The 25275-nt window shown below is 40.4% G+C and overlaps 1 protein-coding gene across 9 annotated transcripts in view; it reads left to right on the top strand.

Moving 5' to 3' along the window:
* The window catches only part of PTPRT (protein tyrosine phosphatase receptor type T), a 1323147-nt gene that overhangs the window by 618384 nt on the left and 679488 nt on the right, over window positions 1–25275 (top strand). The window lies entirely within an intron of this gene.

Raw genomic sequence — 25275 nt, 5'->3', positions numbered from 1 at the left:
ATGTTTTGATCTTCTTTGTCACCAAAGAAAGATTCCATGGTCTGGCTTTTTTTTCGTGAAATTTGCTCATGATCTTGGCCAATTTCTTGAGTTTTAAATTCTTTGTTAAGGTAGGGGTCTGCTTCCAGTGTGGAGAATGTACTGTCCCAAGCTTTGGGGGGTTTATGCAGCTGTTTTCAGAGACCTGTAAGTTTTCCATTCTTCCAAGGTGGTATGATCAAGGGCAAGGTGTTTACTCCTTTCCTGGCCTGTGCTCTGGTCTATGGGTGACCAGAAGCACTCTTTTCTGCCTTGGAACTGTGAAGAAGATTTCCTCTCTACTGCTGCTGCTACAAGCTCCACCATGCTTACGCTCCTCCTCTCCCCAGGACCACCACCCAGGACTGTGACCCAGATCTAAGCATAGGCAAAGCAAGAGAATTCTTCCTCAGCACTAGAGAAGAGATCCCTGTAATCCCCCTTTGATCAGCCACTTCATACCACCACTGTCTGTGGGCTGAGAGTTCCAGAAGCAGCCTCTTATAGGTTTTCCATATGGAATTCATCCAATGCACTGGATCTATCCTAGCTTTCTCTTGGCATGGCAAAAATACCAACAGGGCATTCAGATTTATAACCCTCTTGCCATATGACCAGGCCATCTTCTTTTTTCTTCATACATTTTCTTGGTGACATCCTTTACTCCAGTTCTTCAGAGTTCCTTTTTTTTTATGTTTTGCAGCCTGCTCACATCCAACATGTGCCTCTATATTTCCCTCTGTTTGAAACTTATTTTTAATTTCTCTGAGATGATAATCTTTTACAACTTGTAGAATTTTGCCTGACCATCCACACAAGGAAAACCACATTGGTAAAGAATGTCTGTTGCCTAAATTATGACAGGTAGTTGGGTAGAAAAATGTGAAGCCTTTTTACCAGCAGATATCTACATCCATACTTATATATCTGTATATCTGGAACAGACAGTACAAATGGATAAGGAATTGAGAATGGTATTAAACAGGAGGAGAAGAGCAGGTTTGTTTGCAAAATCTCTTTAAGAACTCTGAATTTCTCCCAGAAGGAAAGGTCTATTTTTAATGTTAATATTTGGCTGGTGGTGGTATATGACTATTAGTCATACAATACTGGAGGTAGATGCCACAGTTACTATTGCACCTATTTGACAGAAACTGAGGTTCAAAGAATTTAATAAGAGACTTACCCATGGTCACACTGCTAGTGAGCCCCAGAGAAAGGTTTCAAATACAGGTCTGGCCAGACCCTAAGCCTTATTGTCTTCCCACTGTATCACTGTGTCTGGTTGCATAAGAAAAATGCTCTCTAAGTGTAATCATGGCCCAAAAGATAAACATATTGCCTTGAAGGTTTTCTTCTGGTATGCATCTGAATGGATGTTTATACTAGAGATGCAAAGATTGTTCATCATTATGAAAACAATTAACCTAATTAATCATATTAATGGGAAAAAAATTCAAAGCTACATAACCATATAAGTAGAAATAGAAAATGCCTTTGATAAGATACTAAACATGTTTATATTAAATGCACTACAAAGCATAATTATAGAAGAAATAAGATAAAAAATACACATCCTAAACTAAATCTAGAATTATATGCAAAGGGACACATTAGACACTTTCTCAATAAAACAGAGTGAAAACAAAGCTTCCCCCATGCCCTTTTGCAATTTGCCATAGTCCTAGAAATCCTAGTGATAACAATAAGACATGTTAAGGAAATCAAAGGCAAAAAACAAAGGCCAAGAGGGAACAAGTTTTCTAGACTTTCTGATGACAACATGGTTTGCTTAGAAGATCCTGGAGAACTTGCACCAAAAATCCAGTTCTTAATGGCTCTAGTACAGTGAGAAGATACAAAATAAACTCACAAAAATCAAGAACATTTTATATAGCATAATAAATTCCAGAGAGAAAAATAGAAAGGGAAGTCTCTTCAAAATAATCACAAGAAACATAAAATATCTGGGAGTCAATCCTTAAAGAAATAAGGAATAACATATAACTGGAGGAATATTGAGTACTCATAGATTTTGAATGCCAATTGGTCTCAGTTATAATAACAATTATTGCACCTAAATTAATGTATAGAATTATTTCTATACCAATCAGATTACCAGGGATACACTTCATATATCTAGGGGAAAAAACACATTCATTTGGTGAAAAAACAATCTAGAAACTCAAGGAAAATTGTGAAACAATGTTAAAATGAAGGGGTTTTTTAGTTATACATGTACAGTCATGTTAAACACATTTCCACATTAGTTATGTTGTGAAAGAAGAATCAGAAAAAAGGAAAAAAAAACAGAAGAAAGGAAAATAAAATAAAATGAAAATACTATGCTTTGATCTGCATTCAGACTCCATAGTTCTTTCTCTGGATATGGTTAGCATTTTCTATCACAAGTCGTTTCAAAGTGTCTTGGATCATTATATTGCTAAGAAGACCTGTCTATCAGAGTTAATCATTGCACAATGTTGCTGTTGCTGTGTACAGTGTTCTCCTGGTTCTGCTCACTTCACTCAGCATTATCCAACTGACTTCTAAGAGAAACATAAACCAAAATAAAGCTGAGGATTTTTGTCACATCTGTTGAATTGACAGAGATAACAAAAGATGGGAAGAGTCAGTGTTGGAAAAGCTGTTGGTGGACCTGTGAATTGCTCTACTCTTTCTACAAAGGAATTTGGAATTACTCAAAGAAAGTAACTAAAATGTCTACAGACCTTTTGACTCAGAGATACCACAGCTGGATATAAACCCAAAGAGTTCAATGATAGAAAGACAGGTCATTGTAATGTTTACAGTGGCACTTTGTGTAGGAGTAGAGAACTGAAAACAAATTAATATTCATTGATTGGGGAATGGCTAAATAAATTTTGGTACAGAACTGTATTAAAATATTACTGTGCTGTGAGAAATGATTATTGTGAAGGATACAGGAAGGCAAGGAAAGGCTAAGAAAAGTGAAGCAAACCAACCCAGGAAAACAATATACACAATGATTATAACAATGAAAACAAAAAGAATAACAAAAAAAATCAAAACTGAGTTCTGCACAATAATAATGATTAAGCTTGGCTTAAAAGAAAAGATATGATAATACAACCCCTCCCCTATTTTGTAGAGGAGGGGAACTGTAGAATATGAAACACTGCATATATATTCAGATTTCGTTGACATGTTCGTTTTGATGTACTGTATTTTTTTTTCTTGGTTCCTTTTTGCTTCTTCCTGTTGGCAAGAAACAAATATAGAATAGAATTTCTCCTTGATGGTCCTTCTACATTTTCAATGACAGAATTATAACTACGACAACTCAAGAAATTTGTGACTGAGAAAGATTACCCCAACACACGGATGGATGGATGACTAGTCTCCCCTGACTACTCTGTCTTTATTTTGAGACTCTCCTCTTATGTCTTACAAGTGTTCTATGGTATGAGATGACAACATTGCTCTGCTTCTGACGTTGTTGAGCTTCAATCAGTTAATTAATCATCAAGTAATTATTATGTGCTTACAAGTGTATCAAACAGTGTGCTAGGTGCTTGGGATGAAACAACCTTTGCTCTCAAGGAATTTATATTCTGTAACAGGAGACAACATGTATACATTTAATTATGTACAAATATATATATATATATATATATATAATATATATATATATATATATATATATATATATATATATATATATATATATATATATAAATAAAATAAATGTACCCAACTATTCTTTGCTGTACTTTTCCACTCTGGCTCCTAGATTACCTTACATAAATGTATCTTCTGAATACACTGTGTTTCTGTGGCGCTTGGCCCCTTTTATTCATCCTCTTTCTTTTAAATAAGATGTCTTTAAAACAGAGACATTACTAGAATGAATTAATCAGGACTGTTGCTGGAGGGTAATGCTTCCACCTTACAATGGTTAGTGGATCACTACTTTAGCATTTCACAGGCTCTTGTTGGCTTGGACCATGCAAGGTGATTCCACTTCTTTGCACCGTTCTCCTCTCAGCATTCTGACTTTTGCCTCCTGCTGACCGTCAAGGAGACCCTGGACAGTCTCTCCCAGCAGAACTGAGCCACTGTGGCCAATTCTCCATTCCTACCCTAGGTAAATTTATTACCTTGGCTCTCCCTTCCAGAGTCATGTTCCTATCATGGAATTTATCTCACTGAGATTCAGTGATACTTATGAAGTAAAATTCAACTCCTTTCATTGGGAGTTCTAATTCATGTTGCTTGTAAGCCATTCTTTGTACATTTGTATTTAACTATCTGAATTCACCATTTTCTTTTACTGGTTCCTTTCTTGGGTTTTGCCTCTTACAAAACTGCTGAGAGTCTCTACCACTCTTTTTCTACACCGTAGCCATTCTCCATACCATCTAGCTTGGTGACTAAATATGGGCACTTTTCTTCTTCTCCCTTCATTTCTAGCTTAAAACCTGTTAGATTAGATTTGCAAGACTAGGCAAATGCATTCTGACTCACCCTTGTAGGTGCCTTCCCTTCCTGGTCAGGGGTTTGACAATCCTATGTTTCAGGTGACAGTTCTGAAATCTGTATCCTTTTCTGAGATACCGAACCCTGTATTTCCCATATCTGCCTTTTTCTTCTCACTCCTGCAGGCAGCAATGATAGAAATCTATTGGATTCAAAGATCTTCTGACCTTTTATTTCCTGATCCCAAAGTCAGTAATACCCTTCTTTACAAAACTCTCATAGGACTTTGCTTCCCCCTCTGTTGTGTATTTGTCATGGAAAATTGTGTTTTTTATCTTATTCTGCTATCAGTCAGTGAGGTCCATGTCTTATTGTTTCTTATTCAAACTTTGCTCCAACCGCAGTGCTCATCATAGTCATCTGTTTACCATATGGATTGCATAGATTTTATAGGAGCAGCTACAAGGCTCAGTGGAGAGAGCTCAGGCTTGGTGTCATAAAGACCAGAGTTAAATCCTGGCTCAGATGCTTCCTAGCTATGTGATCATGGACAAATCATTAACCTTTCAGAGTTTCCATTTCCTTCTCTGTAAAATGGGGATGATAATAACACATACTTCACAGGCTTTTTGCAAGGACCAAATGAGTTACCGTACGTAAAGCTCTTTGAAAACTTTAAACCACTGTATAAATCTGGGTTGTTGTTATTGTTAGCAGAAAGATACCAGAGGTTAGCTAGTACAACTCTCTAATTTCTATAACTAAGGAAAAAAAAAACTTTGGCCCAGAGTGGTTAAATCACTTTCACTAGGCCACACCAATAAGTCACAAGAGCAGGATTAATTAATAAATTGCTAGAGAAATCCTCAGCTTTGTAGAAAACCATTCAAGAAGACACATATCACAGGAGTCATCCACCTGACTTCAAAGCCATCACTTCCAGTGCCTAGACACTTTTATTAGAACTTCTGAAGTCAAAGCCCCAGGAGGACTTTGGGAAATGAAATTGACAGAATAAAACCTGGTGGGAGGGCCATACATGTCCAGCAGAATGAGCAAGTAAAGATCTTAGGTAAACGGGCCAGGCAAATATTGGACAAATGAGAGGCTAGATGGCTTCTCTGCTTGGTCCAAGGTAAAGAAATGCATGGAATGATGGAAGTGGTAAATGGAAAGAATTTCATTAGGCAAACCCTTTCATCTGGATGATGCCACAGAAAAAGATTATCATCACAGGCCTGTAGGGTAGAATTTCTAATAGGAAAAAAAAAAGCCATTTGTGATTTGGTGATAAATTAATCTAAGGAAGTAATTAACTTTATCTGATGGAATCCGGCTTTCATGCGGCTATTTCTCTTTCATGTTGCAGGATCTCTTGGGAGATCATATTGACTGAAGAGCAGCCAGATGCTGCTGTTATTAAACGTGTGATGGTAGCATTGAACTTAAAGAACCAAAAATTATTTATGAACTTTTCATATGGAATTGAAATAAAATCCATTTTTAAAGACCCCTGCAGAAGTGGTCTGGGTCAACTTCATTAATTATGAAAATTCAAACTGGGAAAAACCTTTTTCTCCAATGAACAGAAGGCAGTGTGGTATAGTAGAAAGTTCACTGACCTGGGAAAGGCTAGAGGGGAATCAGAACCCCTCGGTTCTAGCATGGGCTCTCCCACCAAACTGTCACATGACCTTGAGCAAACTATCCCCCCTTTCTGAGCCTGTGTTTCCTCTTTGTTAATAAAGGGGGTTGGGTTACATGATCTGTAAGGTCTAAATCTTTTGGCCCTATCATCTTATGAGCACTGAATTTGCAGTTCAAGTCCTGACCTTAATACTTATTACCTATGTGCATTTCCTAGCAGCCTACTTCCCATTTCAGTTTCAATATCAATAATGAAAGTGTCAGAGGTCAGGGCACTGGACTTGGACTCAGGAAGTCCTGGTTTCAGATCTCACTACAGACACTTATTAGCTGTATGATTCTGGGTAAATTTCTTAATCTCTCTGCCCCTCAGTTTCTTCATGTGTAAAATGAGGGTTTTGAATTAGATTGCTTCTAAGGTCTTTTCCAGCTCTAAATTTATTGTCCTGTGATCTCCAAGATTATTTCCCATTCCTAAATGTATAACACATATACAATACATATATAATATATTTATGCATCATGGGATATGTATTATATGACTGTATATTGTGTGTATGTGTATATATTTGTATACATGTGTATGGATACACACACTTTCTATAATTCTGTTCCCTTGTGCCTGTGAATCAGGTATCACAGGTTGAAGTCATCTGTAACTATGTATCATTCATGCTTATTAATACAGATTATCTACAATGCACACTGCATTCCCCAAGGAGGTGTTGGTCATTTTGAAGACACAGTAACTCCTGCCATCTCAGCGTATCAGAAAATTAATTCAGGATTCCTGAGACATTGTCACAGTGCCTCTGGAGACTCCTAAAATCCACAGGGAGGGTCCCTGTCTCTTATGTCTGGTGCTCTCGGTTCTTTCCTCACATTAGTAGATATCACGTCCTTTGGAAAAGGAAGCAAATAAAAGCTTCCATGTCCCAGGGACACACAGACCCGATCAGAGGCTTGATCTGTCTCCCTGACTGGCAAGAGTCCAGGGGGACTGGGTTGGTATGACATCAGTGTGGTGTTAAAATTAAAGAATAGTGTTAGACAGCAAACTGCCTGTAGGTTGTTTTGAACAGGATATTTCATAGGTTCTTCAAATTCAACATGTCCAAAGCAAAACTTATCTTTTACCTAAACCTACTTTTCTTCTGAATTTCCTTCAAGGGAACCACTGTCAGTTGGAACCACAATTACCCATGTCCTCAACCCTTTCATTGTCCACAGTTCCTTATTCTCAATCATCCCACTTATCCAATTAGTTGCCAAACCTTGTTTCTATCTAAACATTTCTTATGTCCATCACTCTCTTCACTCATATATCTACCACCCTAGTTCAGGCCCTTATCAACAATAGGCTACATGGTCTATTTCACCAGCCTCCTATTTGGTGTCCCTGTCCCATCTCTCTCCTCTCTAATCCATTGACACAGTCACCAGAGTGATATTCCTAAAGTCCAGGTTTGACCATGTCGCTTCCCTCTTCAATTAACTGACCGGTTCCTTATTGCCTCTAGTATCAAATAGAAATGCTTCTCACATTTACAGTACTTTACAACCAGTCCCCAACCTATCTTTCTGTCTTACTACATATCACTGCCTTCATGCACTAACTACATTCCAGCCTATCTGTCTTCTTCCTCTTGTTCAAAAAATGGTGTTCAGTCTCCCATATCTCTGCCTTTGTACTGACTTTTCCATTCCTGCAACATACTGCTTCCTCATCTCCAACATCTAGAATCCCTAGTTCCTTTAAAGGTTTACCTCAAGGGCTATCTTTCACAAGCCCCAGCTAGGAGTGATTTCCCCCACCTCCATCTCCACTGCCAAATTATTGCACATCTCTTTTGTATTTATCTGTCTATATGCAGGTTGTCTCCCTTGGATAGATTATAGACTTCTCAAGGGCAGGATCATTTTCCTTTTCAGGTTGTATCAACAACATCAGCACAGTGCCTGGCACATAGTTGGTGCTTAATAAATGCTTGTTGTGGATTGATTTATCAGAAAACCTGGATTTGGGCAGAGCCAAGATGGTTGAGTGAAAGCAGTGACTTGCTTGAGCTCTCCCCCAAACCCCTCCAAATACTCATAAAAAATGGCTCTAAACAAATTCTGAAGCAGCAGAACCCACAAAAAGACAGAGTGAAACAAATTTCCAGCCCAAGACAACCTGGATGATTGATCACAAAGGTGTATCGTTCAGGGCTGGGAGTGGAGCGCAGCGCAGCGTGGTCGCGCAGGCCGCAGCAAACCTGGAGCAGGCCTCAGGGGACTGAAAGACAGGCAGCTGTGGAGGTTTCCAGACTCCTCAATCCACCAATGCCAAAGACAGCTTAGAAGGTCAGTGGGAAAAGTCTGTTTCTGTCGGTGCTAAGAGAGAAAGGCGGGGTCTCAACTCCATTCCCCAAGAGCATGGCCCTGGGGTGGGGCAGCTGCTTCCCAAGCTTCCAGCCCACAGACTGAGGGGGAATCCAGTGGCTGATCAGAGAGGGATTGCAGGGATCTCTTTGCCAGTGCTGAGGCAGGAATCTCTTGCTTTGCCCGTGTTTGGATCTGGGTCACAGTTCTGGGCGGCAGTGCTGGGGTGAGGAGGAGCGCTATTAAGGTGGAGCTTGTAGTGGCTGTGGAGAGGAACCCCTCCTCACAGTTGCAGAACAGAAAGGAATACTTGTGGTCCAGGAAAGGAGTAAACACCTTGCCCCTTATCATAACCACCTTGGAAGAACTGAAAATTTACAGGTCCCTACAAGTATCTCTGAAAACAGCTGTACAAACCCCTGAAGCTTGGGACAGTACATTCTCCATATTGGAAGCAGACTTTTAACTTAGACTTAACAAAGAGTTTAAAACTCAAGTAATTGGCCGGGATCATGAGCAAGCAGTGCAAAAAGAGTCAGACTATATTATCTTACTTTGGTGACAAAGAAGATCAAAATATACAACCAGAAGAAGACAACAAAGTCAAAGCTCCTACATCCAAAGCCTCCAAGAAAAATATGAATCAGTCCCAGGCCTTGGAAGAGCTCAAAAGGGATTTTGAGAAGCAAGTAAGGGAAGTAGAGGAAAAACTGGGAAGAAACATGAGAGTGATGCAAGAAAATCATGAAAAACAAGTCAACAGCTTGCTAAAGGAGACCCAAAAAAATACTGAAGAAAATAACACCTTAAAAAATAGCCTAACCCAAATGGCAAAAGAGGTCCAAAAAGCCAATGAGGAGAAAAATGCCCTAAAAAGAAAAATTGGCCAAATGGAAAAGGAAGTCCAAAAGATTACTGAAGAAAATACTTCCTTAAAAATTAGAATAGAGCAATTGGAAGACAGTGACTTTATGAGAAATCAAGACACTGTAAAACAAATCCAAAAGAATGAAAAATTAGAAAACAATGTGAAATATCTCATTGGAAAAACAACTGACCTGGAAAATAGATCCAGGAGAGAGAATTTAAAAATTATTGGACTATCTGAAAGCCATGATCAAAAAAAGAGCCTAGACATCATCTTTCAAGAAATTATCAAGGAAAACTGCCCTGATATATTAGAACCAAGGGCAAAATAGAAATTGAAAGAATCCCAGATCTCCTCCTGAAAGAGATCCCCAAAGGAAAACTCCTAGGAATATTGTAGCCAAATTCCAGAGTTCCCAGGTCAAGGAGAAAATATTACAAGCTGCCAAAGGAAACAATTCAAGTACCGCGGAAACACAATCAGGATAACACAAGATTTAGCAGCTTCTACATTAAAGGACCACAGGGCATGGAATATAATATTCTGGAGGGCAAAGGAGATAGGATTACAACCAAGAATCACCTACCCAGCAAAACTGAGTATAATCCTTCAGGGGAAAAAATGGTCATTCAGTGAAATAGAGGACTTTCAAGCATTCCTGATGAAAAGACCAGAGCTAAATAGAAAATTTGACTTTCAAATACAGGACTCAAGTGGAACATGAAGAGGTAAACAGGAAAGAGAAATCATAAGAGACTTATTAAGATTGAACTGTTTACATTCCTGCATGGAAAGATGATATTTATAACTCATGAGACTTTGTCAGTATTAGGGTAGTTGGAGGAAAAAAATTATATGTATGATAGATAGATAGATAGATAGATAGAGGCACAGGGTGAGTTGAAGATTAAGGGGTCATATCTGGAGAAAAAATTAAGGGATGAGGAGGATTATATTCAGAGAAGAAGAAAGGGAGAGGTAGAATGGGGTAAATTATCTCACAAAAAAAACAGAAAAGAAAAGCTCTTACAGTGGAGGGGAAAGGGGAAGGTGAGAGGGAATGAGTGAATCTTATTCTCATAGGATTTGGCTTAAGGAGGGAATAACATACACATTCAATTGGGTATGGAAATCTGTCTTACCCTACAGGAAAATAGGGGGAGAAGGGGACAAGAGAGCAGGGGGATGATAGAGAGGAGGGCAGATTGGGAAAGGGTGTAAATACTTCTGAGGAGGGACAGAGTCAAAAGAAAGAATAGAATAAATGGGAGGGCAGGATAGGATTAAGGGAAATAGAGTTAGTTTTTCGCAACATGTCTGCTATGGAAGTGTTTTGCATAACTGCACCTGTACAACTTATATTGAGTTGCTTGCCTTTTCAATGAGGGTGGGCAGGGAGGGAGGAAGAAAGAAAATCTGAAACCTAAAGTTTTAAAAACATATGTTTAAAAAAATGTTTCCACATGCTACTGGGAAATAAGAAATACAGCAAATGGGGTACAGAAGTCTATCCTGCCCTACAGGAAAATAAAAGGGGAAGGGGAGAAGAGAAGGGGGGAGGGAGAAGAGAGGACAGACTAGGGGAAGGGATATTCAGAATGCATGCCATCTTGGGGTGGGGGGAGGGTGAGATGGGGTGAAAATTTGGAACTCAAAAGCTTGTGGAAGTGAATGTTGAAAACTAAAAATAAATAAATTTATATTAAAAAAAAGAATTGAAAAAAAAAGAAAGAAAACCTGGGTTTGAAAGGCTGCTCTGCAACTTAATTACTTCGGTTACCTTGACCAAGTGTTTTTCCCTCTTTGGATACCTGTTTTCTCCTCTGTAAGAGAGGGGCCATTAGATGATCTCTGAAAATCTCTGGCAACTCTAAAATTTGTGATCACAGTAGCTTGTATTTGTAATCCTTTGAGTTACTTGAAGAATTTCATAAATGCTCATAACTAAGTCGTTATTGGTCATCCTATTTCAGATGGGCAGCTGAGCCAAATCATTTGTAGAGTCTGAATTAGTGTTATCCAACCCTTATTCTTATAATCAGGAATCTATGGTGATATCCTGAAATTCCTAGATCATCCTTTAAAGCCAGTAGAGATCATTGAGATAATGCAATTAGCTCCCTTTTGTGTTTTATAGAAAAGAAATGGGGGGAGGGGCATGGAGTTCATGTGGCTTGACAGGATTAGGCTGCTAATGAGCAATAGAGCAGGAACAAGAGAGCCCTGTCTTGTGCTTCCTCCATGCTGCTGGGTCATTAGCTAGGTGCCCGCAGGATATTCTCCAGAATGAACAGCAGTGACCCCTGTCATGCCACTGAGCTCCATGGGGATATGTTGTCAGTGTGCGATCCTGACCAAGTGATGCCACTGGGAGTTTAACCCCAGTGTGAAAAATGTGATTATAAATAGCCGCTGGTTCCTGCCATCTATGTAATGGCCTTAAAATATACTCAGACATTTATACAATTTAATTAAAGTTTGCCTGTCAAGAAGATCATCAGAGGCAATTCCAACTACAGCGACCTTATGTTAGAATTGCCAATGCTTGGTAATAACTTTGGAAAAAACACAACAACATTTTTTGGAAATATTTCTCATTTGCTTAAAGACCATGTGCTTCCCAAACTTCAGAGCCAGCACACCTACTATCCATCCTATTTTGCAAAGGTGAGGAGATGGCATGCTGTATGGGAGGTTACAGGTGTTCTTTATCATCTCTCTTTTAGAAATGAAATTTAGACTCAGAAGTAATGACTTGCTCAAGGTCATAAAGCTACTAAGTGCCTCAATTAGAGTTTGAACCCAGGACTTACTAGCTTAAATTCCAGTGTTCTTTCCACTCCTTATTTCATTGGAGCTCTGATCCTGGTGTTTTACAGTCTCTTCTGTGTATCACTACTCAGTTTATTTAATAAGTTCAACTTCAAAGTAGGTCAGAGATGTTATTTTCATGAATAGATCATTAGTATTCTTAAGGAAGAACACATTTTTAAAACCCAGAGAGTATCTGCTGTGCCCATGAAATGTTATGTTTCTTACCATTTTGCTAAGCCGTGTCAAATTCTTTTATACCGTGAAGCTCTTTGTGGGAACCCCATAGGCTGGGAGGCTCTTCAGATGGTGCCCAGCTCAATGGGAATAGACAGAGAGCAGGAAAAGTGTTGGGGAAAAAAGCCCTGGGAGCTCCACATGGGGTGGAGAGAAAGGAAAGGGTAGGTGATTTTTCAGGACTTTTTAAACTTCTGGTCATGGTGAAATGAGGCTAATATTCCATTTTGTCAGAAATGCCCCTCTGAGGAGTTCTAAAGGCTAGTTTGCAAAGGCCTTTCAGACTACATCAAGGGATCGACAGTATTTTTGTGACTTAAATACTGTAATAAATCCATCCCCAAATCAGGTTGGTTCATAATGAAAATATAGTCCAAACCAGTATCCTGACAGTTCACTGGATTCACATTTGCCTTATGATTGACATCAAAAGATGCCAAATTTGAAGAATCTCATAGGGTCTGGATCTTTATCTAATATTGACATCTTTAATTCACTTATTCCCTCCTCAACTCCCTACATCACAGTATCTTTGTAGAGAAAGTACTTTTTTTGAGGAGATGGTGAGGGAGCAGATTTGTGATTACATTTGTATAGAGAACTCCCAATGAGGAAAATACAGGCTTTCATTTGCTGTGCAACTGATAATCTCAGAGTTAGTTATCTGAGCCACTGAGAGCTTAAATGACCTAGCCAAGGTTGCTTAGTAAGTATGTGTCAGAGGCGAGACTGAACCCAGAACTTTCTAACTCCAAGGTTAGCTTTCCAGACACCATGCTGCCTTTCTCCATTTTGCAGGTCAATCAAAAAGCATTTATTAAGCTCCTGCTTTTTGCCAGAAACTGAGCAAGGTACTGGGGATAAAAGTATAAAGAATGAAACAATCCCTATTTGCAAATCCTTACATTTTACTGGGGGAGACAGAAAGTGTGTATTTAAATGTATATATCACAAATATAAGCATATTACATATATCATTTATATATATTATATATATATATATAATATATCACAGATATAAAAGTGTACACAAAGAAATTACATTCAAGGTAGTTGAGGAGAGAGGGCACTAGTAGTTTTGAATATCAGGAAAGGTTTCATGTGGAATATGGTGCTTGAGCTATGTCGTAAAGGAAGAGAGGAATCCAGTGAAGCAGAAGTAAGGAGAGAAGATGTTCCAGTGATGTGGGACGGCCAGTGTAAAGGAGCAGAAGATGGAGTGTCATGTGTTACAGAGCAGAGAGAAGGCCAATGTGACCACATTATAGACTTCGAGAAGGGGAGAAATATCCAATGAAGCTGAAAAGATGTGTTGGGGTCACATTGTGAAGGGTTGTAAAAACCAAACAGCATACTTTATACATTAATATAGAGGCAGTAAGGAGCTACTGGAGTTTATTGAGGAGAAGAGTCACATGATTAGGCTTGCACTGTAGGAAAATGACTTTGGCAGCCATGTGGAAGATGGTTTCTAGTTGACAAGGACTTAAGGGAGAGTGACCAATTAGGAGGCTATTGATATAGTACAGGTGAAAAGGGAAGAAGGTCTAAACTAAAGTGATAGGTGAATGAATAAAAAGAAGGGATTGGGTGGTGAAATATTTTGAACTTAGGAACAAGATCTGGCAATGGATTGGAGATGGGGAGAAAAAGAGTGAGGAGTCCAGACAGGATAGTTCCAAGGTCATGATCTTGGGAAACTAGAAGGATAGTTGGATTTCAGTAGAAGTAGGGAAACTTGGAAAAGGGGAAAATTTGAAGGAAAATGAGTCTAGCTTTGGTCATGTTGAGTTTGAGACACTTCTAGGACGTTCAGGTTGAAATGTCAAATAGACAGTTTGTGGGCCAGAGGATAATGTCAGAGATTGGGGCTGGTTATCTGTGTGTGTGTATATATAGAGAAATTTTCTGTGTGTATATCTGTAGATCCATCTCTACATCTCTAGATACAGATATACATACATATGAATATTATATACATTTAAACATAGGTATGTGATATGTATAATGCATATTTATACAAACATACACACTTATATAAAGTGAGTCATTTGCATAGAGATCATAATCAGGCACATGGGAACTGTTGAAGTTACAAAGAGAGTGTAGATAGAAAAAGAGAAGAGGTATAGGATAGAACGTTGGGGAACACTACCGATAGCTGGTATGATATGGATGTTGATCCAGCAAAGGAGACTGAGAAGGAGCAGTCAGACAGGTAGGAGGAGGATGCAGGAGAGAAGAGGGTAATAACAATCCACAGGGGGATGATTATCCAAAAGGATAGTTGGTCAGCAGTGTCAGATGCAGCAGACCAGTAAAGAAAAATGACAACTGAAAAAGACTATCAGATTTTGCAGCAATTATAGATTGATGACTTTTGGGCTGCTAGGTGATACAGTGAATAGGATGCTGGTCCTGGAGTCTGAAAGACTAATCTCTGGTCAAGTCACTTAATCCTGTTTGCCTCAGTTTCCTCATCTGTAAAATGAGCTGGAGAAGGAAATGGCAAACCACTCCAGTATCTTTGCCAAGAAAACTCCAAATGGGGTCACAGAGTTGGACACAACTGTAATAACAGAAACAAACAAAGAAAAATTTTGGACAACAGTTTCAACTGAGTGATGAAGATTGAAGCCAGATTGCAAAGAGTTGAAGAAGGGATGAGAGGAAGGGAAGGTGAGGTAGTATGCGTAGACAGCTTTTTCAAGGAGTTTGGCAGAGAAAAGAATGGCTGATATAGGACAATAGATTAAGTGGATGGTAGGTTCTAGTAAAGGTATTTTTTAAAGATGTGAGAGTTTTGCATATGTATGAAGGCAGTAGGGGAAAATCAGTTGATAAGGGACAGGATGATGATTTGTAAGAGAGGGGGGATGATTGGTGATGCAATCTGCTGGAGAAAATATGAAGGGATGGAGTCAAGTGCACATGCAGAAGAGTTAGCCTTAGTGAGGAGAAAGGCCACTTTTATGTTAGAGACTTGGAAGAAGAAAGAGAGAGAGGGAGATAACATCAAGGAATTTTGAGGTAAAAAAATAGGAGAGGATGGAACTCATGTTGAATGACTTCACTTTTCTTAGTAAAGTGAGAATCCAAGTCCTCACCTGAGAGGAAGGAGGATATGTGGGATGTTTGCAAAGGGAAGAAAAGATTTGCAATGGCTTCTGTGAGGACTGGAATAGGGAATCAGTTAGAGAGGATGAATACAGAGGAGGAAAGTGAGACTCATATTAGGTCGCTTGCTGTGGTCCCACAGGTAGTAAGTATCAGAGACAGGACTTGAATCCAGATCTTCCTTATTCCAAGGCCAATTTTCTGTATCTAGTTTGCCATGCAGCCTCTTGTACTTCGTGAATTTTGGAGCATTATAGAAATGTGAGAGTTTTTAAAAAATACTTGATTCATTCAATGTTTTTGCACACTTGTTATATATAAGATCCTGTGTTTACATAGATGAAGAAGACATATAAATTGATATAGTCCTTTTCTTCAAGGTGCTTAGAATCAGACATTAAAGTTGGAATGGGACTTGGAGGCCACTTAGTCCAAGACTTTCATTTTCTGGATGAGGAACTGAGGCCAAAAAATGTAAATAATTTGCCCAGGGTGACAGAGCTAGTAAGTGTCTGAGGCAGTGTTTGAACCTGAGTCTTGCTGATTTCAAGTCCACTACTCTGTCTGCTGAGTTGTCATATGCCTAGAGAGAAGATAAGACACATTTGCAATTATAATCCAAGGCAGGATCTTGTGATGCCACAAAAGAAATATAAAAAGAGGAGGAAGAAATCATTTTTGGCTGGCAAGCTTCACAGAGGAGTTACAATTTAAGTGTTTTTCAGTTTGACCTAATTGTATGACTTTTATGAATGGCATTGATCTCCATGAGGCTGCTAACATTGTGAATGGGATGGTGGAAGGGTAGCTTCACAGTGATGTTGAAAAAGTACGGATGGGATTTAGTGAAACAAAGTACTTAGATACTTTCCCTAAACTGAGAATGCCATGGACTAGAATCCTAATTCTGTGGGTGTGATATGGAGCTTAGATAAATTGTCCCTTTATGAAGAAATGTTAATGGCATACTCTCAGTTGCTGAGTTTCAGTTTGTTGTTGGTGTTGTTGTTGTTTCTATAATGGGTAGAGATACCCTCTGACAAGTCCATTTGCTTTCTCCTGCTTGGTCCACCATAACTAACAGCTCATAGTTGTGAGATGGTTGACTGGGATAAGCCCTGGTCAGGTAAAATTTAATGATTCTCTTTGTTCTTTAGCCAAAAATAGAGTCCTAGAGCTGAGGAACAGAGGTAATTAATAACCTAGTTTCTTTCTTTTCTTTTTTTTTTTAGTGAGGCAATTGGGGTTAAGTGACTTGTCCAGAGTCACACAGCTAGGAAGCGTTATATGTCTGAGGGTGGATTTGAACTCAAGTCCTCCTGACTCCAGGGCCAGTGCTCTATCCACTGCACCACCTAGATGCCCTCTAGTTTCTTATCATGTGCATGATGTAATGATAATTGTATTGAACAAAGATGGCCCCTGGTACTGATTGAACAAAGATGGCCCCTGGTACTGAATAAATGAGGATACAAATTGTAGTTAGGCTGAAACCTAATACAGTTATCTAAGTGTAGTGATAGCTAGGTGGCGCCAAAGTGCATAGAGCACAAAGCCAGAGTTAAGAAGACTTATCTTCCTGAGTTCAAATCTCGTCTCAGACACTTAACCAGCTGTGTGACCCGGGGCAAATCACTGCATGCTTCAGTTTCCTCATCTGTAAAATGAGCTAGAGAAGGAAATGACAATCTACTCTAGTACCTTTATCAAGAAAACCAGAAATGGGGTCACGAAGAGTTGGACACGACTGAAGTACCGGAACAAGTGTTAGTGAAATGCAGTACTTATAGAGATTTGAAATTGCTTTGATATCAAATAAAATCGATCATCTCCTCAGATCCAGAGAGGTGCTTCATCCGGGGCCCCGCACTCAAAGTCTCTTCTTGTTGGTTCCACCGCTTTTGAACTTGCTCTTTGCAATGTTTGATACAACCTTCTGAGTGCAATTTAGAGGAGGGAAGGAAGGAAAGCCTCATAGTGGTTCTAGAGCACTAAACCCAGGCCAGAGAAGCTGCATTGACACTTTCTAATTGAGGTATCATGAGCAAATCGTTTTCCCTTTCTGGCCTTCAGGCTCCCCATCTACAGACCATTAGATTGGAATAAATGATATTTGAGTACCCTAGCTCAAAAAATGAATTTAAGTTTTCCACTTTCCTTGTTTAAATGAATTGGTCTTACTTACAGAAGGAAGAGGTAGTTGGTGGTGCCTTTATGGAGACCAGGAACCCCTACATTAACCCAGATAATTCTGCCAAGATAAGAGATTTACTTCTTTTAAAAGCTAGAAGTAATCCTAAGAGAGTTAACAGATTGCTAGTGCGAATTAGTTTAATCAGATTGCCTTCTTGTTAATAGCTGGATGAGTTCTGTTATTTGGAGGTCATGTGGTTTTTGATGGGGAGAGGTACCAGGAAGGCAGGATAATTTTCCAACGTGGCATGGGCCAGGGAGAGCAGTGCTGAGTTAGAAACTATGGTAAAAGGAGCCAGTGGGGAGAATGAGGGCCCTGGGACCTGGAAGATAGGAGAGAAGGGATTCCTGGATAAGCAGGAGGGGCCCAGAGAGAGAGAGAGCGCAGGGTATTGAAGACAGATTTGACCTATTTTAGCCTTGCTTAAGGTTCACCCTGCATGTGAGGCCATGTGGTAGCCACTTTAATCAGGCAATCTATCAGAAAAATGGCTTGAGGTCTTCCAGAACTTAATGTAATTTAACAACAAAAATTATTAGGTGACCAGAATTCACAAGGACCTCACAATTCAAATCTTTGCACCCCTTCAGCTCACCAATTCTTGGAACAAGACACCAATTAGAGACAATCACATGTGGCTCCAGCCTGTTCAATCCATTTTCCACTGTGACTTGATCATAAGCTTCCAGAGGTCCCCAATGACAATGAAGCATCAGTAACAAGGCCACTGGTGAGCTTTGCTACTACTCCCTTTTCTGTGGCCAGAAGCAGATGAGACCATTATCCTAGAGAGCCATGGCTTACTGGGCAGAGAAGAGGAACTTTAAGACTTTTCTTGATACAGTGGAAACAGCACTGGCTTTGGAGTCAGAGGAACTGAGCTCAATTTCCTTTTTTAGTTATTTTTAAAAAATAGTTTTATTTTTTCCTAATTCCATGTAAAATAATTTTTAATATTAATTTTTTTTAACTTTGAGTTCCATTTTTTCTCCCTTCCTCCTCTCCCTTGCTGCTCCCTGAGATGGTAAGCAATTTTACATAGGTTACACATGTGCAATTATGTAAAACGTATTTCCATATTAGTCATGTTGTGAAAGCAGACAGAGACCTCTCCCCCACAAAAAAACATGAGAAAGAAATTGAAAAATGATGTGCTTTGATCTGCATTCAGGATCCATTAGTTTTTTCTCTTAATATGAATAGCATTTTGCTTCATGAGTCTTTTGGAATTGTCTTGGATCATTGTACTGATGAGAATAGCTAAGTCATTCACAGTTGATCACTGTACAAGATTACCGTTAATGTGTACGATGTTCTCCTAGTTGTGCTCACTTCACTTTGCATCAGTTCATGTAAGTCTTTCTAGGTTTTTCTGAAATCAGACTAGGCTTGATTTCTGGCCCTTACGTTTAATACCTGTCTGATACTGGACAAATTATCTAACCTCTCTGGGCCTCGGTTGATTCATCTGTGCAACAAGGGCATTGAACTACAGAACCTTTAAATTCCTTTCTAAATCTGAATCTCTCTATCTATGAAGTCATAGACCTGCTTTGACTTTGCTTTGCTAGGACTTCTGTACTTCTGAATTATTATTTGCCTGTCCTGTGGTGGTCTCATTCTCAGGCCACCCACCAATATCTGCTTGCTTGTGTGAAGCAAGAGCAGAAGGATGCCACTGGGAACAAACTGGGAACAGGAAAGGCCAAAGGAGGAAGACAGGAGATAGCAAGAGGTAGCAGGCAGGGTGTAGGGATTGGGTGGAAGTTAGGCAGGAGGAGGGAGGTAGCAGGCAGGGTGTAGGGATTGGGTGGAAGTTAGGCAGGAGGAGAGAGGAAGAGAGAGAGAGGGGGAGAGAGGAAGAGAGAGGGAGGGGGACAGAGGAAGGGAGAGAGAGAGAGAGAGAGAGAGAGAGAGAGAGAGAGAGAGAGAGAGAGAGAGAGAGAGAGAGAGGGAGGGAGGGAGGGAGGGAGGGAGGCAGAGAGAGAGAGAGAGAGAGAGAGAGAGAGAGAGAGAGAGAGAGAGAGAGAGAGAGAGAGAGAGAGAGAGAGAGAGAGAGAGAGAGAGAGAAGGAAAGACAGAATAAGGGGGAGAGACAGAGGGAAGAGCATTTATTTCTTCCTGTGTGCCAGGTGCATACTAAGCATTCTCAGGTGGTATTTAGAGGAACATGTGATATAATTTGAACCCTGCTATTTCTGTGATCTTGGTCAAGTCAGTTCTCTTTGGACCTGAGTTTTCCTGTCTGTAAAATTTCAAAACAGAACTGTGTGATCTCCAAGGCTTGCCCCAGCTCTATGCCCAATGACAATTTGTGTGGCTCACATTTATGTAGCACTTAAACATTTGCATGGTGTTTTACCTAGATTATCTTTTTTGATGTTCATAACAGCCTTGTGAGATAGGTGCTGTTTGTTACCCTCTTTTCACAGGTACATATGCCTGAGGGAGCCTTTGGTGAGCTTGCAGTATGGAAAGGGGAGAAGAGGAGGTAACAGAGTAGAGAGTCAACTGGGGAAATAGGAAAATGGGGGGGGGGAATGGCGGCTTTAATTAGAAAGAATGATAGATTTGAACCAGGGTTTAATCTCCAGTTTTGCTTCTTATAAACTGTGTGACCTTGAGAGAAATCACTTAACCTGCTTGAGCCTCAGTTTCTCTCTCTGTAAAATGAGGGGATTGAGCTATATGATCCCTAAAGTCCCTTCAAGCTCAATCCTATTATCCCTAAGACCGAGGAAGGAGAAACTAACCTTGGGGACCAGGGACAGGAGAAGGAAAACAGGATTGACTTTGAAAGAAAATAGCAAGCTGCTGGTGGAGTGGCGTGGGACAGAGTAGGGAAGAGGAGTTTAATATTTCAGTTTTCTCGAACAAAGCAAGAAATCCTCCCATAAACCCTTCGCCGACCTGGCAGGTTGCTACGGATTATGATGCTTAATCAGTACCAACCCCCACCCTGCTGTGCTGAGCAGTCTGAAGCCCCACTCCCTTGCCATCCCAGCAGCTTAAGGGCTAATGATGCTTTTAAATTTTTTCCGCCTACAAACAGGGATAGGCCAGGAAGCAAAAGTTGTGCCATAACGATATCTATCAAACATCAGCATCGTCCTTCTCTCCCTCCTTGTGAGCCAGTAACGTAGCAACTGATGAAGGCTGCTTGAACCTGAGTTGCCCTGAAATTACATGTTTGGCAGGCTAGAATATTTTCTTTTCTTTCTCCCACCCCCTTTTCCTTTCTCTTCTTTTTTCCCCCTTTCTCCCTCTCCCTTGTCCTGATTCTGTTGAGGTGGCTGATGCTTCCCCCTGTCTGCTAGCTGAGTTGGAGGCACCGGTCCCTGTGGGGGATTAGTGGTCTCTTCATGCAGTAAGTGGACATCGATTTAATAGCACATGATAGATGAGCTGAAGAAGTTTGCGGTGTTAAGACCATGAGCTGAAACTGAAGCTGCGCCAAATTTGGGATTAACAGATCGAGTTGCTGTGGGTTTGAAAAGAGGAGTGAGTGAGGGCATGTGTGAGCAGGAGAAGCAGGGGATAGTAGGAGGAGGAGGGGAAGAAGAGGAGACTGATTCTAGTCATAGCTCAGTCCCTGTATGATCTTGAAGAGGTCATTTCCACTCCAGGGGCTTATTCTTCCCATCTGTAAAATTAGGAAGTTGGATTTGATCATTAAGATCTCTGAGACTTTAATAATCCTTTGTTTATATGGTAAAGATGCTCTAAATATCTGATGTGCGCTCTTTTGAACATCGAAATCATATTGCTGGCCTATTATTAGGACTAGGGTAGATTGGTACATGGGCCAAGGCCAAGGCCAAGGCTGAGGGCCTAAAGTGAATGAGATTTAGGGCAAATAAATGTAATGTGGTGGAAAGAACTCTCTACTCAGAGTTCAAGCTCAGCTCATGTAACAAGGAGACCTACCACTTAACTAGCAGTGACATTGGGCAAGTCACTGCCACTCATATTCCACTTCTCTGGGCTTCAGTTATCTCCTTTGTAAAATGAGGAGGTTGGGCTGGATTGTTTTGATAGTGCCTACCAGATTTGGAATTTTGTGGTTTTGTAACAGCATCGGCCATGGGTATGGTCATACAGGCAGGAGTGGCGATTCAGGAGAATCTTAACTGGATCAGGATGACTGGAGATCTGACTCAGGGCCAACATCTAAGAAGGCATTCTTCCACCCCAGTCTGCTACATTCTGGGATTCCCTATCCCCGTGGCCTGTAGTCTTCTATTGACTCTGCATCTCCACACCCCTCAACCACCATGTGGATTGGAAGCATGAGGAATTTAGTCCCTGGAGGAGGCAAAGGAGCAAGGTCAGTGGTAGTAGAATTTGACAGAGGAAAGAAGAAAAAGGTTATTTCTTCTTCCACGGTGGCCACAGTAGCCTAAACATCAAAAGTGATTAAGGGGGAAGGGTGGGACTTAGGAGATATCAAAGGAGCATGGTTGAAGGTACTAGAGGTCAGGGGAGAAAGGGATTAGCCTGGGTTACCTCTTCTCCCTTCAATGTGTACCTGTGGCAAGACAGACTCCATCTGTCTCATCATTCCCACCATCCAACGACTATGAGACCAAGTCTCCTTTCTTGTCTGGATTTGTCCAAGGGCTGAAGTTCCTGGTTATGGCTCTATAGATCTAGGTGATTCACAAAGAAATATGCCAGAAGGCTAGTCAGTCCAGGGAAGAGTAAGGGATCAGGATCCAAAGATTTAGGAGATTCCAGGACAGAAATGCTGGCCAAAGAGTAGGAACTGAGTAGAGTCAGAGGACCAAGGCCATGGACTCAAGGGCTCCGCAGGAAATCTTCCACAGTTTCAGAGTTGTATCTGTAGTTTATTTCTCTGGCCAGATTCCTTTAGTTTGGGGGTACCTCCAGGTTCTCAGTCCCTTTGCTTTGGGGGAGTAGACAGATGGGGTTGGAGTCAGGAAGATCTGAGTTCAAATCCAGCCTCAGATACTTCCTTAGCTGTGTGACCCTGAGCAAGTCACTTAACCTGACTCATTTTCCTCAACTGTAAAACTGAGGAATAATAACAGCATCTACTTCCCAGGGTTGTTGTGAGGATCAAAAGAAATAATATTTGTACAGTGCTTGACTCAGTGCCTAGCACACAGTAGATAATAAATGCTTGGTCCTTTCTTCTCTTCAATTTCACCAGAGTCACTTCATGGCTGCCTTCAGCCTCTAGCAGATGGGGGTCACTCAAAGCAATACTGGTGCTGAAATAGAATTTCTACAAAATCAAGGGTCCCTGTCTTCCTCACTGTAAAACATATCTGCATGACATCTGAGGACATAGTCTGTTCCTGTAATAAGCTTCACAATTAAGGCCAAGTGACTTCCATTTCATTTACACTGGGAAATGAGATACAATTGTGCCAATCCATCGTTATATTCTACTTTATTAAAGAGTGAATGCATCCCCTGAAGGTCCGAGGGAATTCATACTGTAATATTTAAAAAGACAAAGAGTAGGAGTCTAATGAAATAGAAGACCATATGCACTCCTGCTTCCCTTCTCCCATTTATCCCTCCACCTGTCCAGCCAGCCAGCCAGCCATCCTGTGGGTGGGGTCTACATGTGCCAGTGATTAGGTTAAGATAGTCTTCATCTGGGGGTAGAGGGAAAGCATTGAAATTGTAGGGAAACAAATATAAACTGAAAACTAGACTGAGATGATACTAGGGTTTCACTGAAGTATGAATGCCAGAAGCTGAGATAAATAGGGAAAATGGTATTCTTTTCACTATGATATCTGCCTTATTTTTCTTGTTATTGTTATATAAGTAATGTATAAATTAGATCCCCTGCTTCGAAAGAGCTTAGGCTCTAGCTAGGGAAACAACATTACAACACCTGAGAAGATTACTAACCACCAAGGCCTTATATGATGTGTTAAATGAGCTGTAGTTGCTACAAGACTCAAGAGGAGGAGGTGTCACCAGAGACTGGGACATTATGGAGGGCTACTTGAACAAAATGTAGCTTGTGCTGGGCCTTGAAAAGGGGATCAGATTTGAACAAGCCTAATGGAGAACTTTCAATAAGGGTGTCAAAATGAGTAAAGATACAAAGACAGGGTCAACTAAGGTAGGTTTTAGAGGCAATAGGGTAAGCCAGTCTGGTGGTTTTGGAAGATTTAGTAGCAGTTAACCTCCCTGAAGGCAGGGGTTATTTTAATTTTGTTTTTGCACCCCCAATGCCTTTCCCAATGCCTTTCCTCATTGTAGGTATTTAATAACTGGATTGGGTTTGATTCATGTTGGAGAGCACTGGAAAAAAATAAGACAATTGCACTTTATCCTTTGGGCAACTGGGAACCACAGATAATTTGTTAGCAGGGAAATGGCAAGGCTTGAGCTAAGTATTAAGAAGGTGAATTTGGCTGTGTGTCTAGGCTGTATTGGGGGAGACAGAGCCTGCAGACAGGGAAGTCAGGAGTGGGTTGATGGGAATATAAAAGGAAAAGGCAGATTAAAGAGATATTTAAAGGGGAAGGATTTACAGGATTTTGTGGCTAACTGGGTAGGGGTGATGGGGGAGGGAGAAGAGTCAGAGATGATTGAGGCAGTGTGGTGTAGTATGTAGAATTCTAGGCTTTGAAGCCAGAAAGACTTGGCTTCATATACCACTTCTTGCATGAGATGTATAACATTGAGCAAGTCATTTAAACTCTTTTAGCTTCATTTTCTGCACCTGTAAAATGTGTGTGTTTCAGGGAAGGAGGCAGGGCGGGGTAGACTTAATGACTTAAGGTACCTTTCAGCTGTAAATCTAGGTTTTGGGCCTGAGTGAAGGGGAGAAGGGTGATACTACTGACAGAGATGTCTTACAGTTTAGTACATTTGGGGAGAGAAAAAATGCTAAGTTTAATGTTAGATGTGTTGAGTTGAAATGCTCATGGGATGTTCAAGAAGAAAGAAACAAATGATTAGTATATAGGACTAGACTGTAAGAGAGAAGTTGAGGACCATAGATATGGTTTGTGAGTCATGTGCCTAAAGATAATGATGAAGGTAAAGATGAAAGTAGATGAGATCACTGGTAGGCAACAAACAGAACAGAAGTCTAAGAACTGTTTCTTAGGGAATACTGGCACATAGGGTGTCATACATGCTAGACAATTAGAAACATCAAATCACATTGAATTGAGAGAGAAGATGCAGCAGCAAAGGAGAAAGAGAAGAAGCCTTTGGAGAGGAAGGAGAAGAACTAAGATAGCAACATCACAGAGGTTAAGGGAAGAGAGAATATTAAAGAGGAGATAACAGTAACAGAGTTCAAGGCAAATGAAGGTGGAGGAAGGAGGGAGCCAGTCTTTACTGAGTGCCTTCTATGTGATGGTCACTGTGCTTAGCATTATAAAAACATCTCTTATTTGATCTCATTGGTTAGGAAGAAAGACCATTGGATTATTGATTGGCAAGCAGGTCACTCAGGACCTCCAAGACTGAAGTTTAAGTAGATTGGTGAAGATAAATCAGGTTGCAGGGGACCAAGGAAATCAATGGACTGGTATTGGCATGGAAGAAATAAGTATAG

Source organism: Phascolarctos cinereus, unplaced genomic scaffold (assembly GCF_003287225.1).
Source record: "Phascolarctos cinereus isolate Bilbo 61053 unplaced genomic scaffold, phaCin_HiC Scaffold_2;HRSCAF=192, whole genome shotgun sequence".
NCBI lineage: Eukaryota > Metazoa > Chordata > Mammalia > Diprotodontia > Phascolarctidae > Phascolarctos > Phascolarctos cinereus.
Note: the sequence above shows the minus strand (reverse complement) of the source record. Positions and strands in the feature narration are given on the sequence as shown.